Below are 14665 nucleotides of genomic sequence, written 5' to 3'. Positions count from 1 at the left end.
TCTCGTGCAATCTCATCAGAGTGACTTCCGCTAATAATGTCTTGAATGAAAACGTCAAACAGCTGAGAAGATGTTCGAATAAACCAGTTTGTGATCACCTGAAGGTCTGTATTTATAAATTCTTACAAATGAAAGGGACTCTTTGAAACTGTTTAATCGTTGACTAAGTGTAAATGATAAATCCTTGGTCAGAACAATATTTTATGGTTTTCCCCTTGGCCTTCGGTTTTGTAAACACTAAAACAGGCGCGAGACGATGCTTGTCTTATCTTCCCATAACAAGTGTCTGTAGAAACTGGCCATCATCATTAGGCCTTTTAAAATTTGCATTTTTGTTACCTGATATGGATAAATTAATCATTTTTTGAGAAGTTTAAAGTAACATGACTTTTCATTCACAACTACTGTATGACTATGAGTATCACTGACATGCTTATGCACTGTTATGTCATCTTTGTGAGTGAAAGGAAAATGTTGAGAAGGCTTACAGAGTGCAAAGTATATAATAAATGTAGTTTTTTTGATAGTGCTGGCACAATGTATGGCTTTGGGTTGTGCAGTCTGGATGCAGCATTCTTAATATAATTGCTTCATATATATACAGTAATTAATATTTAAAAAATTTCCGTTTGTCAGTGAGCCTTCACTTTTCCTCTTTGAAGTCCGGACCTTTCTCTTTTTAAAAATATAAATTTTAATTTTTATCCTCTTTTGTTGTACCTATATGCTCTTCATACATAGGAGAGAATTACAAAACTGAACCTGACACCAGTTAAAAAAAAATTTCCTCCCAGCCCTTACAATGTTCTTACAATATACCACACTTTCCCTCATATTTAAACAAATTTTATTTTTTAATTTCCTCATAAAATTTTGAATACAAGAAATATGATCATGAAATTTAACATATTACATGTTTAGGGCAATTAAAGTAAACCAACTTGTATGATTGTATTAAGGATGAAAACAACAAAATTAAAACTTTAATTACATTTTTGTATAATTTATTACATCAAAATACCACAATGTGCTAGCCCAGGTGAACAGCTAGAATAAGGGAAATCTGGAAGGTCAATGCCATGTGTTAAAATTAATGTATTTATTCTGTTGCCTCTGAGAATTTTAAGGCTAAAAAATGTTGTTCACAAGCTGAAATGTTTTTCTTTAATAAGTGTGTGGAGAGAAATTTGAATATACCTTAGTGAAAATAAATGTGACTGTGTTATTTCTAATTCTTTTATGACAAAATCTTTGTTCATGCACAATGTAAACAATAAAATGAAAAAAAAATCAAGGCTAAAAACTAGCGTCAAACTGTCAACAGGAAATAATTAACTAGTTTGATTTGTAAATAGACAGTTTAATTATTTGGTAAGCCTTTTTCTCTTACATAATCAGTTTTATACACAAACATGCATTTTCAATATCCTTATTGAAATTCCAAATGTAACTTTGCAATTGTAAAATTAAGTTATGCACAAGTAAGTATTGAGCATATCTTATAGTTTTAAGAATTAAAGCATGTACTTGTATAGGTTTATATGTTTTTGCATCCTATCATTGAAAACTCAGTAACTAAAATGTAGCTGATTTATTATCAAAGGTATAAATAGATACACTGCATGTAACATCCCATGTCATTTGTATATTAGTATCTAAACAATATATGTAGGGGTTCATCAGGCTGGTTGTAACCAGCATGTGTTGTTGATAATGTCAGAATCGGACAATCTTTCTACATGTATATCTCCAAGCACGCAGAACTTACAATAACACTGCATTGGCACAATCCTTTATAAACTGAGTAATTATCACTGCATATAATAATATACCTTGGGAATTCATAGAAAGATATGATCAAACAGTTTGCGCATATTACACTGTACATTATTAATAAAATAAAATTTCTGAATCATTATAATTTAGAATAATGAATTTGATGCAGACCGGCTTCATTCAGTGAAAGACATGTTTTAAAAGTTGTTTATTTGGAGTACTTTTTAATATTTTGTGATAAATTCAATGGATATAAAGATTTTGTTACTGATGCTTTTAACCAAATTTTGGCAGCTTTACTAGAGCTCAATTCTATTCCCCACAGTTTGCAAGAAAAAATGTTAATTTTTCTCCTCCAAAACATGTATGCATATGTATACCACTGTCTAGTATAGTGAACATTAATAAAACCATTTTCATTTTATTTTAAATAAGGTTTCATTAACATTTTCATATGATATAATTTTCATATTTTTTATGATCAGTTTGGAGGAAAGAGTTAGGGGAATGGTTGGAAGGGTTGCTGATGGATCTTGTACCAAAAAAAGGAAGAATAACAAGCTTGAGGTCAAAATGTGGCACACTATGAACAGTGCTCTACTTCAATACTGCATACCCCACATGTATTGGCCATCATTGGCATGTAAATCAAATACATTTGTACCCATGATATGAATGTTGTATCATGCAAAGTGCTGTCAAGAAGCTTTAAGAAAGAATATAAAACTGAAACCAATATTTTTTGGATAATGATTTTTCAAAATAAATTTCCTTCAAAACATAATTTCTATCCCATTTTGCATATCTAACCCCAGAAATTTATATGCATATTTGAATTAGAGGAACGATATGCTTCAGTGATCATTGTGGGTGAAAATGCAGTAAAGTGCAAAGAAAAAATTGGAAAATAACATTTTGCAAATTAATCAAGTAATGTAAAAATACATGTAACAAGTTTCTATTTGACAGTTTTGGTATAAATTTACTTTATTAGAGTTGAAAAATATACACGTTTAATATCTGAAATCTTTGATAATCTTTTCAAATTTGTCAGCTTCTATCTTTTCTAGGTAATTTTACAATCAAATACACTTCATGTCTTTAAACAGTTTGGCAAAGGAACATCTTTGTTCATGCAGCCTTAAATTTAACTAGAAGATGAAAGATTCATAATAAATCAAGAAATTTACAAGTAAATGAAAGATTGGTATTGTCTAAATGCATTTTGTTCTAAATTGTTGTAGATAAACAATTATCTTGGAGTACTCTTTGAAGATTAAAACTTTAATTTAGCATAATTGAAGTAAGGCGTCTTGTATTATCAGATCTTGGCATATGTAACTTAAAAGTACAGTATAAACACTTTGGCAAAGAATCTATCTTTCATGCTGAAATTCTCCATCTGGCTTTATGGAAGCTTAATTAATCTATTAGTGGATCATGATTAAATATAGATTTATTTCAGTTTCCTACCATTTTTCATCCCTCATCAGGTCTCTCTGGGGTTTCACTTCGTGGTAAGTTTCTATAAGCTTGTCCATTAGTGCAAAGTTAGAAAATTACAGAAGTGATAGATGGATGAGGCCCCCATTAATTAAAGAGTCCCTGTAATTAATGTTCAGGGATAGACTTTCACCAGTGCATGCTAGTTTCTGATAAATGAAGTTGCTTTTATTGGAAATAATATTAAAGGCATGCATACCATAAGAGTGCTTTATCAAATAGTTATGAAAGCATGTACAATATGTTGATGTCTTTAGGGTAGGCTTTTTAATCGATAAAATTGTTATCATATGAGTGGCTTTTTTATCATCTTTTCTTTCATTGATATCATCATTAATGTGATAGAAGAGGCTAAAAGACACTCCAACAACAGGAGGAAAATGTTCACACTGTAAACTAGGCGGGGAGTACAAAGGGGGATAACTCCTAATACAAAGTCCATTTTTGAAAAAAAATAGGGGCACTTAGTATCAGGTAGGTTTATTATAAATTTAATTTAAAATCAGATCTTTGTTATACTCTGAAATTCTGATAGTTGCTGTGCTGTTAAAGACTAACCATAAGAATTTTGGAGCATAATTAAGTTCTGATCATTTAAGAAATAAAGTCCGCGTTTTCGTGAATGTTGCAGAATAACCTCCGAATTCTGATAATTTATTTTAAGTAAACTTTGCAAATTTATAAGTCTAAGATTTCAAATTTTCTATATAATTTCAACCATCAGAATCATAACCATATATACATATCAGGGTTTTAAACTAACTTGTAATCTTTGATCGCCATGTGGGCTACTAAACCTTGCAATTCTGGGGTTTCTCTAAATTTAGAAACAAATTATCACACCTGCGTTAATGCTGTTCCATTTAACACCAGAGTGTAAATTTGTTTGTTTACCTTTGAATAGAGTGCAGACAATTTGAGCTTTCGCTGCATTAAAATTAGCCTTTTATTGTTTGTATCTTAAAAAGATTAATCTTTTTGAATATACAATAACAAAATCAGTTTCCTATTTTTCGACTTTATTACCAAGATCACGGAGCTTAAATATGGCGGAGGGAGGTTCAGGAAACAGTCCCGCTTGGCTTTAGAAATCTACATTCATCAGCTACTTTCTGCAATATACAGGTGTACAGTGATTAGATTACAAAAGACGACACATCAATGTGGTTTAAATACATATTTCATTCTTAAGTCAAATGTACATTTCAACTGCACAGGTTTTGTACGTGTTTCTGATCTGATAATTTTTTGATGACATTCGTGATTTATTGGAGAATAATGTCCGCAGCTTTTCTTTGAAGTAGCCAATAATTGTAGTAGAATTAAGTATAATTTGCAAATTTATAAGTCTACAATTTCAAAAATTTCATTTATATTTCAACCATCAGATTATAATAAAGTAATATGACAAATTGAAAAAAAAAATTGTGATTTCTAGTGGTTGTCATTAGTATACACTTGATTGAGGCATCCATTCTGCATGCATTAGTATAGTTCCACTTTTACATATGACCCTGCTGTTATCAAATGTAAAATCATGTTTTCTTTGTTTTGTGTGAGTATGACCTTGTAAATAAGTCTAAAGTTTTATAGGATGTATTAAAATAATATAGGACAGGTTAAGATAATATGATTATTGAAATGATTTTATCATTTTAGATAAACTAGGTGTATTGCATTTTGATGTTTAAAATATGTTATAGTAATTACACTTTTAAAATTTCGTAAATTTGAAAAAAAAATTATAATATACATGTTTGAATGACATATAGTCTTATACTCATTGTGACTAATTGCAAATTCATCACAAACCATTCACTTATCTTAAAAGTTAAGGTTAGAGTGTCTGTATGTTGAAATATTATGAACTGAATGGACTTCGACAATACACTGTACTGATAAAGGAGGCAGAGTAAACAAATGTCAATCCAAAAGGGTAATTAGGCCATTGATGACTGGGATGACATCAGAAAACATTTTCTCCTGTCTCTCAGGTCCATCTCCTGTGACACCTCACAGGGAGGGGGGATTTCCCTGCCCATGATGATGTAATCCCTATGGTCATTCTGGTATTCTTTTTCACTTGTTGTTAAGAGGAGGAACTCCAGATCCCATCCTTATGTCCCATGCTATTTTAATTCTTAGGAACAATCCTGTCTCTATATTAGTTGCATCCCCTTCTTTGTTTTCGTTTTCCAATTTTAGGGCTTGGAATGTGACCTGTTTCAGGGTATGTCCTTTTTATCTTTTGTTTGTTTTGGGAAATTTCAAATAGAAATGATGAGACCTCTATTTATTTTTAAACTTCAGGGTATTTATTGACACCCCCTCCCTGGAGAGTTCCACCCCCAGGAAAAAAATCCCTAGAACTGCTCTTGGCATGCTAGTTGGATGTACAAGTGAACATAAATATTTAAAAGATTTTCAAAAAAAAAATCTTTTGCCATGGTGTTACAACATCTGAAGCAGTTTTTTGTTACTTATTGGTAAATCTGAGTTGTCAGTAATTTTTCAGTATGGTACATAAAATAAAATAAGCAATACCCCCTCCCCTTGCATTTCAGGGTATGATCAGTCTTGAACTTCCTTTCAAAATTGCAAATAACAGATATGAAAAATATCAGAATCTCTTTGCAGCAAATTGGGAAAATACATACCGAGAATAATACATACCCTTTTCCATATCACATCCTATATCAGCCCGAGCACCAATATCAGCCAGAGGGCCGAAGGCCTGAGGGCTGATATTGGTCGAGGGCTGATACCGGATGTGATGTGGAAAAAGGTATGTTTTATTATGTTTATTACATACTTAGTAATAAAATACAGTACACATGAAGTTGAGAAGAAAATAAGTAAATAATCAAACACCGACTTCTTACATGCACACGGTCTATTGTCTCATACGGTACGTTTGGGTTTGTTCTATTTCTTTTATTTCAAATGTACCCGATCCGTAATTTGAAAATATAATCTTTTATTTGTTAATGAAATTATCCTAGCCTTACATTCAAAAAGTTAAAATTAAGAATTTATGTAACCCCAAAATATGTGTTTGATCACAAGTACCGTTTTTTTAGGTTTAATTTTCTAGGGGTGTGATATTGATCCGTATCAGCCCCGCAAATCCATATCAGCCCTGCAAATCCATATCAGCCCTGCAGGGCTGATACAGCTATTGTGATGTCAGGCATATCGCATATGCAACAAGATGTGTTTGTGAAACACTATGCGCCCAGTGGCAACAAATTTCGGAAAGTTATTTTTAGCATTAAAGTCACAGTCAAGGTCACAAGGTCAGTGACCTTGGTGTCATTTAAAAGAACCTGATTAGTGGAGTAAGCATACCAAATATGAAGTCTCTATCTTTCATGGTTCAAAAGTTAAACCCCTGTCACACCGGGGCTGCGTCCTCACGGCGACTGCACGGCGTCCTCAAAAAATGCAAAACGCCGAGGTGATCGCAGTAGAGTCTCCTACAGTGCTGTGACAACGCGGCGAGATCTCCACTGAACGCCGTAGGGTCTCCTAGAACGCCAGGGGACGGCGATCACTTTGGGCATGCACAAAGTACGCGCCGTGTGATCGCGGTCTGATAAGAACGCCGTAGAAACGTAGTATGATTGCCGTAGCAGCGCGGTGAGATCTCCAGAAACGTAGTGGGAGCTCCGTACGAACGCCGTGAAGACGCACATGATCGCGGCACGAACGTAGTGATAGTAGACCGCGCTTCCACGGAGACCTCACGGAGATGTCGCGGAGTCCTTGGAGATGTCACTGCGTTTCTATCGCGTTTTTACGGCGCTTCTAATAAGATTTATCGTCTTGAGATTTTTTGGACTGCGATTACACGGCGACAGCACGGAGTCGTCACTGCGATCATTGCGCTCCCTTGGCGTTTCTACAGTGTACGTTGGCGATCACAATGCGCTTTCACGGCGTTGTTAGGGCGTTGTCAGCCAGCTCACAAAACAAGAGCAATGGGATCATATTTGATCAGCAGTAATTCCAACGTATTTGTTGCACTTGGAGCATTTAAGTGAAAACAAAAATGGAAGAGAAAATTACATTAGAACTTGTTCTGTTGTTTCACTTAAATTTTGTAGAAAACTTTTCAGCGTGTTTATTTTTTTTACATTCATAATATTATCAAAGAAAATCTAACAACACCTCTGAACCGATAAAATTGAAAAAAGGGAGTTTTATCATAAAACTATTAATAATTAAGTACTGAATCATGTAAATAGAATATTTTTTATTAATAAGAATATTTCTTGGCATGATTAGAAGTCTTCTCATCGTGTAACTTGAATCTTTAAACAAAAATGTTTTACATTCCTTCTGAATTTAAGTCAATGAGTATAGAATGCATTGTAAACGTATCGTGAACGCAGCCATCGCATTGAGAACGCCGTGAACACGAGGTGAAAACTCCTAACGCGCCGTGAAAACTCTGCAGAAGCGCAGTCAATCGCCGAGAGATCTCCGTGGGAACGCAGAAAAACGCCGTGAGATCGCCGTAGAATCGCGTCCGTCGCCGTAGGGACGCCATGACATCTTCATATTATGAAAATTTTACAGAAATTTGTGCATTTTCTCTGCGATTCCACGGCGATTTAAAAGATTTAACAACGCCGTAATGACTCCGTGTGAACGCAGCTTGGTGTGACAGGGCCTTTATGGCAAAGGTTAAAGTTTGCAGAAAAAAGCTATTTTTAGCATATAGGCCACAGTTAAGGTCACAAAGTCATTGACCTTGGTGTCATTTGAAAGAGCTTAATTAATGGAGTATGCATACCAAATATGAAGTCTCTATCTTTCATGGTTCAAAGTTACGATGAAGGTTAAAGTTCGAGACAAACAAACAAACAAACAGACAGACAGACAGGACAAAAACAATATACGCCCTGGATCTATCGATCCGGGCGCATAAAAATCCTGTATTTATTACTAAGTATGTAATAAATGTTTATAAGATCCTTAATGTGTTTTGTACTTTCCCCATTACTTATGTAATGAAAAATGAATGAATTGTTTCTTGGGAAAGGAAATTCTGCATTCATTGCAATTTCTGAATGCTTGAGACACGTATAGCTAACCCATACATAAAATAGGGTGCACTGCATTGAACCTACCATATATCTGCATCTACATGGAAAGTGTGAAAAGTTTAGCCATAGCAGAACCCCTGGATTAGGTGCAGCTTATATCTGATCAAAAAGATCAATAGGAAAATAATTTAACCACGACCACCTGCTCGTAATGAGGCCATTTTCTGCTGACTTGGCTGTCAGTTGTTATTGGTTGAAGTTTGCTTGGGGAAAAGTGTTCAATACCCCATTACCAATTAATATGGCCCTGTAGATTTTAGTGGTAAAAACACCTTTGAAGGGTTGATTGTAGGGGATCGCCCACATATTTTTCGATGTATCACTGCATGTGTGTGCAACAGGTTGTGAACAAGAGAGACTAAGTGTTTGTCATGTATCCGTAAATGTATAGATCATAGTATGGAAATACATGTAATAGGGTAAGTTAGTAATATAGGCATCTTATTTGAAATTCAATGACAGTGTAATTATCTACTTAAGTATGGACTTTAAGGTTGCCATTATTTCAATGGATAATAATTTTAATTTTGATGAAATGTTACTTTTCTTTTCCACCAAAAAAAAAAAAAAAAAAAATTAGTTTTAAAAAAGCTCAAATTTCAAACCTCAGATCTCATGATGAAAATAGAAAAATTTAGTAAATTTAAAATGCAGACCCTGACATCTCAAGAATGTACAGTAATAACAAGTAATAATATATAATATAGTTATGAAATTTCCTTTTCCTAACATGCTTTTTGTAATGCATAATATACCATATTGTATATCTATCAAAATCAATCAGAATTTTCTTTAATTGAGAAAGTCGTTTTTCAAACAATATAGACAATATTTTAAGCTCTTATTTCAATTCATCAATGTTTTTATTTTAGATGCTCTTAACTGAGCACGATAAAGAAAAAACACAAAGTTTTAGTCAGTTTCTAGTTTCATATTTTGTTTTATTTAAATGAAAAAAAAAATACACAATACATTGGTAAGATGATTATTGTACATGTACTCAGAGATCCTGAAATATAGTGCAACTTTAAAAAATTATTTGTTTGATTATACTTTGTGATTTGTTTGATATCTCTCTCTCTCTCTCTCTCTCTCCCTCTCTCTCCCCTCTTTCTTGTCTTGATGGAATTTGAATAATGACAATAAAAATAACAGTATACATAGAATGCTGGGGTCAAGTTCACATCATCCAAGCCACAATTTCTTAATTGTTTGCATAATAATTGATGTCTTTGATGAGAATTTCTTTTTCCCCTCAGGAATTATTTAGGGTATAAGACAATTGATATATAAGGTCACGTCCAAGTTTAGGCCATAAAGTTTCTTCCTTGTATTATTTTATTATTTGTAGTCAAAGTTCTTTTTGTTACCTATCATTTATCAAACATGTATTTCAATCATATCAATAAGTATCAAAATGAAGTTGAGCATATATTAATATGTTTGCCTAAACTAATATAAAAAGCAATTGCATTTCATGAATACTTTGAAAAATATCTAATTGCCCTGAAGCAATTTCTGATTTCATCTCCTTGAGGAATAAATATTTATATAACTGATGAGAACCTTCCATTGCATTTGTCAATATATATCACTGTATAGGTATATAGCAATAAACTCTATAACCACAATGACTTGAACATTGACAAATATTTTTTTTAGTAAACTGCGTCGTAATTTTCTAACAAGTTTAAGTTTATTTCCATGAAGTATATCATATCACATTATGTACAAGACAGTCATGGTTAACGACCATGATTAGAAGTTGTAATGTACGCCTTTGATAAAGTCGTGTTTTATGAGTAGTTCTATTTGACCTTCAGCTATTTTTCACAGTCGGAGGTCATCATGGGCCGTTAAAACATGTGTACTATATGTCTATCGTAGATGTGCAGTGTATTTGGAACAGGTAGAATAAAACTGTTTGCATGTCGATTCGTAGAAGTTAGTGGTGCATTTAATCATTGATTTTTACAAGTAAGATCCACAAATTTCAAAGGAATGAAATGCAAATTTTATGAGGATTTATTGATTGTAGTTAAGAGTCTGCTCTACTAATTAAGTTTTTTTTTTTTTAAATATCATTTTGCGCTGTTTATTTTCTTAAGAAAGTTTTGACATATTGTTTGTTGAATATATTTTGATAGCAGGGGGCATGCAACATGTATGTATAAATATAATTTAATGTGAATGTAAAATTATTTTCATATAATTGGTAACTCATTGAACTTGATCTCCTAGATCATTCAATGCTTGTTAAATTCCTGTCATGTATATTATAATTTTTAACATTTATCTTGTACATGACTGTGTATATCCTATATTTAATTACTGAATTCATAGTAAATTCATAGGTACAGCCATTTCTATGTTCAGTTAGGTTTATTTTAACATTTCTTAGAACAAGATGAAGATATGTGAGAGTTAAAAAGATTAAAAAAAAAAAAAACAATTTTATAACTTATATGTTATAACATTCAAACGCAAGCCTTCAATCAAGTGATTTGATACAAATTGTTGCTTCAACAGGGGATACTGGTATTTTACAATACTTTTTTGCCAATAGATGATGATTCGAAAAATTAAGAAAAGTTTATGCCAGCTTTGTTTAGCAATATACAATATCGATTGTTCTGAAAGAAAATAAAGTATTATAGTAAAACAAAAAAAAAATAAAAAATAGGAAAACATGATTGATTACGCTTTTACCTATGAAATTCCACCAAAAATGTACTGAAATTACACCCTTGCTGGTCAGGTGCTCTCTGACCTGTCTGGACACATGGCAATCAAACCCATCTGATCGCCACACATTCTTTATTGAAAATTTCTGATTTTCTTCAAATTGCATTGATTACTTACTAGCACAGGGCTAATGATGTATTAGTATGTCCTCTTACTGAGGAAAAAATTGCAAACTGTACAATACTAAGGTTTCTATTAGAAAGCTTGATCACGCAGTGAAAAGACAAAATCATTTATTTTGTTCTGTGTCTCGTTAAAAACTTGTGTAGGAGATTGATGGTTTTCTGTCTGTGGTTGATTGCTATTTCATTTTCTGTCGTTGGATTCATTAAACCGAGGTTGGTAACACTGAGTTCGTTAAAATCTAATGAAGCTTACGAAGCTTTAAAAAGTTAGGTATTTGAGACATCGAAATTTTTAAAATGAAGACAGTTTTGTTCATTTAAAAGAAAGTGAAAACTTACTGGTGCATTTAATATTTTCAAATTGGTAACCCAAAATCAACTTGCTGGTATTTTTCCTTCTCCAGTATTTTCAAGAAAGATTAACTGTATCATTATTGTCACTTTTTAATTTAATAAAGAACGAAAACTTATTAAGTTTTCCTCAAAGGAATAGGTAATTGAAATTTTAGCTATGCATGAATGTGTGAAGTCAATATATGTCAATGCATGTTAAAGAGATTTTTGTCTATTTTTTGGTGTAAAGTCAAAACATTTACAACTTGAAACTGAAAAAAGTGTTATGATTGATCATAACTGTTGATGGAAGAGGAATGCAGGTGATGAATTTCTGTGCTTATGTTTATACATGTACATGTATGTATATGTTTACTGAAACTCAATTGCATTCATTTCTGGTCATTTGTACTTGCTCACTGTTCCTCTTGTATTTATTCTGATAGAGAATAAGGTACTTAATTGGCTTTCACATTTAAAAAAAAAATTGCAATCAGCAGCCCAGGTTACTGTTAATACTAACTAATGACCCTTGTCTTTTGGTGCAAGGTCATCTTTAATGGGCCACGGTCAAATCAAGATTTTGATGGCTTTACATGTAAACAAATTTTCCTAACAGTGAAGGGTTCAGACAGTAGTTTCTATATACATTCTGTACCAATAAAAGATGTATTGGCTCCTATTCTTGGACTTGTATCAAGGCGAGATAATACAATGTATACATAGTGTCGATTATATCTCAAATAAGTTGTGATTTATTTCCAATAGAATCAGGGTAGTATTTCCTCGAAGGAAGAATGGCTGGTAGGAGATAGAAGTAGGGAAGGAGAAATTTATCAATAATGGAATTTCTGAGGAAGTATTATTGTCTGCATTTTGATTTAGGAAGGAATCTTAGAAACCTGCTCATCAGAAGCGATGATAAGAGAACTGCCGGTGGCTGTCCATCTGATTAGCTTATAGTTTGCTTACAAGAAACCGTTTCCTCTGGTCAATTACTGGCTAGTTTACGACCTTGAGTCTAATAGAATTTGGCAAAACAAGGTTTTGCTGACATAGTTCAACAGATTTAAGCCCCCAATCTGGCAGCAAGGTTAGTCGTTAATTATCATAATAATTATTTTATTTTCTTTTCTACGTCTCAAGTACTCATAACTCTGAGTTATTTGATTATCTGTGATAAATAATGTATATGTACCTGTAAGTTTATGTTGTACTATTACATTTGTATATTTGAATATTGCTGGGTAATTTGTGTAGTTCCGAAAGGGGTCATCCTTATAATTAAATTTTGTGTGGTCTTCACCACGTGCTGGAAAAAAACATGTGAATGCATGCAGTAGAGATTTTTGGATCAAATATTTAATTATGGAAAATTTTATTGGTACATTTTTAGGAAAAACTTATTTTCATTGGGACTGAAACAACTGAACATTTAGATTTTGATTCTTAGGGAGGAGCCTTGTTCATGTTGTTAATCTATTAAATCCAAATCATGCTTCACCTTCTGTGACAAAATTTGTAGGCAACAAAATTTATCTGTATAATTACGTATAACCAATTATAAAACACGATAAAAAAGGAAGTTTACTGTTGGGACACTTTGTAAATTCAGGGAAATTGCAGCCTTCAGCTTTAATTAATGAGACTTGTGTATTAGGTACCTTTCTATGGCCGTGGGGATTCATATTTTATATATATAAATATAAAAAAGAAAAATAAACCTAGGTGCTGCAATTACTTAATTAATTACATGGGGAAAAAATAGCTAGCTCTGTATATATACAGCCATAATTATATATTATATAGCTGAATTTTTCTGTAAACTGTAGAAACTCAACAAGTAAGAATAAATTTTTTTTTGTATAAGAAGGTTTGTTTAGCTGATACATAATTTTAGGAAATACAATCCTAACAGGATTTTCTAATATACAGGATATAAATGAGGGTATCATGTAGTAAAGTTGCCGTGATGGATGATATACCAGAACTTGAGAAGGGCCTGGATTAGGACCAACAACTTTCAAGGCCCAATGTTTCTCTTCTCCCATGGAGTTAATTAATAAAACCTAACAGTAAAAACTTTTGCTTAATTTGATGTTTATATATATAGTGAATTTTTCTACCATACAGGATATAAATGAGATCATGTAGTAAAGTTGCAACTTTTGCTTAATTTGTTATTTCTGTAAATCATAATAATTTATTAATTTGGCATGTGTAGCATTAGTGATGAGAACATTTAAAGAAGCTTTAAATGTTCAAAGTTGTCTTTATACATGTGGGTAACAAGATAAGCTAGGTCATATTGTGTTTAAGTAAGGATGTCAGGATGGGAAATGTGAGGAAATTAGACAGGAAACATTTCAAAAAGGAAAGAAGGAAGTAAATAGGAAAGCCTTATCTCCTAGGGGTTTTATTGAAGAAACTGATTCTTGAAATGACACAATCATAAACATATGATAAAGGGTATATATATTTCATATATGGAAAATATTAATGACGCATAAACATATGATAAAGGTATTTAGTTTATATACATTTCATATATGGAAATTATTAATTTTTCCCCCCATTTCTGTATGTCAGCTTTATTACAGGTAAAATTTGGTAATTACATGAAATACGTTTTCTATTCTTTTGCTGTTTGTTAAATTATTGTACTTGTTTGATCAAAATTTTTTTTATACATGATTGCGTGCATTTATAATACAAATCTTGTCGAAATTTTCTTTAATTTTGATATATCCTTATAAAAAAAAAACATGATACTAAGTTTATGAGTAAATACTGATAAAGGTTACCCATTTAAAAATATTGATCTAGGTCACAGTTGTATACCTTGTGATTTGTTGACTGCACTCAGAATTGAAGGCAGGTGCATTATTTGGGTAGACATTATTGTTTATTTTGTACGATTATCAACCGTTTGCTAATACTGCTGCAGATACATGTTAGATAATAGAGTAATGTCAGCTATCTTCTGTACAAGCAGTGTGTTATTTATCCTGAGTGGAAAAGTCCAGACAACTACAAAGATTAAAACTTGCTGTGTTCAAGTGGTCATTATCA

The 14665-nt window shown here is 32.4% G+C and overlaps 1 protein-coding gene across 6 annotated transcripts in view; it reads left to right on the top strand.

Annotated features, from left to right (window-relative positions):
- Nucleotides 1–14665, top strand: part of LOC134279082 (solute carrier organic anion transporter family member 5A1-like) — a 30145-nt gene continuing 15480 nt past the window's right edge. The window contains exon 1 of one of the 6 annotated variants that reach the window (XM_062761423.1): nucleotides 1–104. The gene's annotated coding sequence lies outside the window, so the exon portion shown is untranslated. Of the gene's footprint in view, nucleotides 105–2395; nucleotides 2420–10226; nucleotides 10368–12478; nucleotides 12687–13967; nucleotides 14117–14548 lie in introns of those variants that run through there. The other 5 variants (XM_062761430.1, XM_062761428.1, XM_062761425.1 and 2 more) reach the window with 5 other exon arrangements.

The sequence above is a fragment of the Saccostrea cucullata genome, unplaced genomic scaffold (assembly GCF_032062105.1).
Source record: "Saccostrea cucullata isolate Sc308-1 unplaced genomic scaffold, CSIRO_AGI_Scuc_v1 ctg506, whole genome shotgun sequence".
NCBI lineage: Eukaryota > Metazoa > Mollusca > Bivalvia > Ostreida > Ostreidae > Saccostrea > Saccostrea cuccullata.
This window is presented reverse-complemented; position numbering and strand designations above follow the sequence as displayed.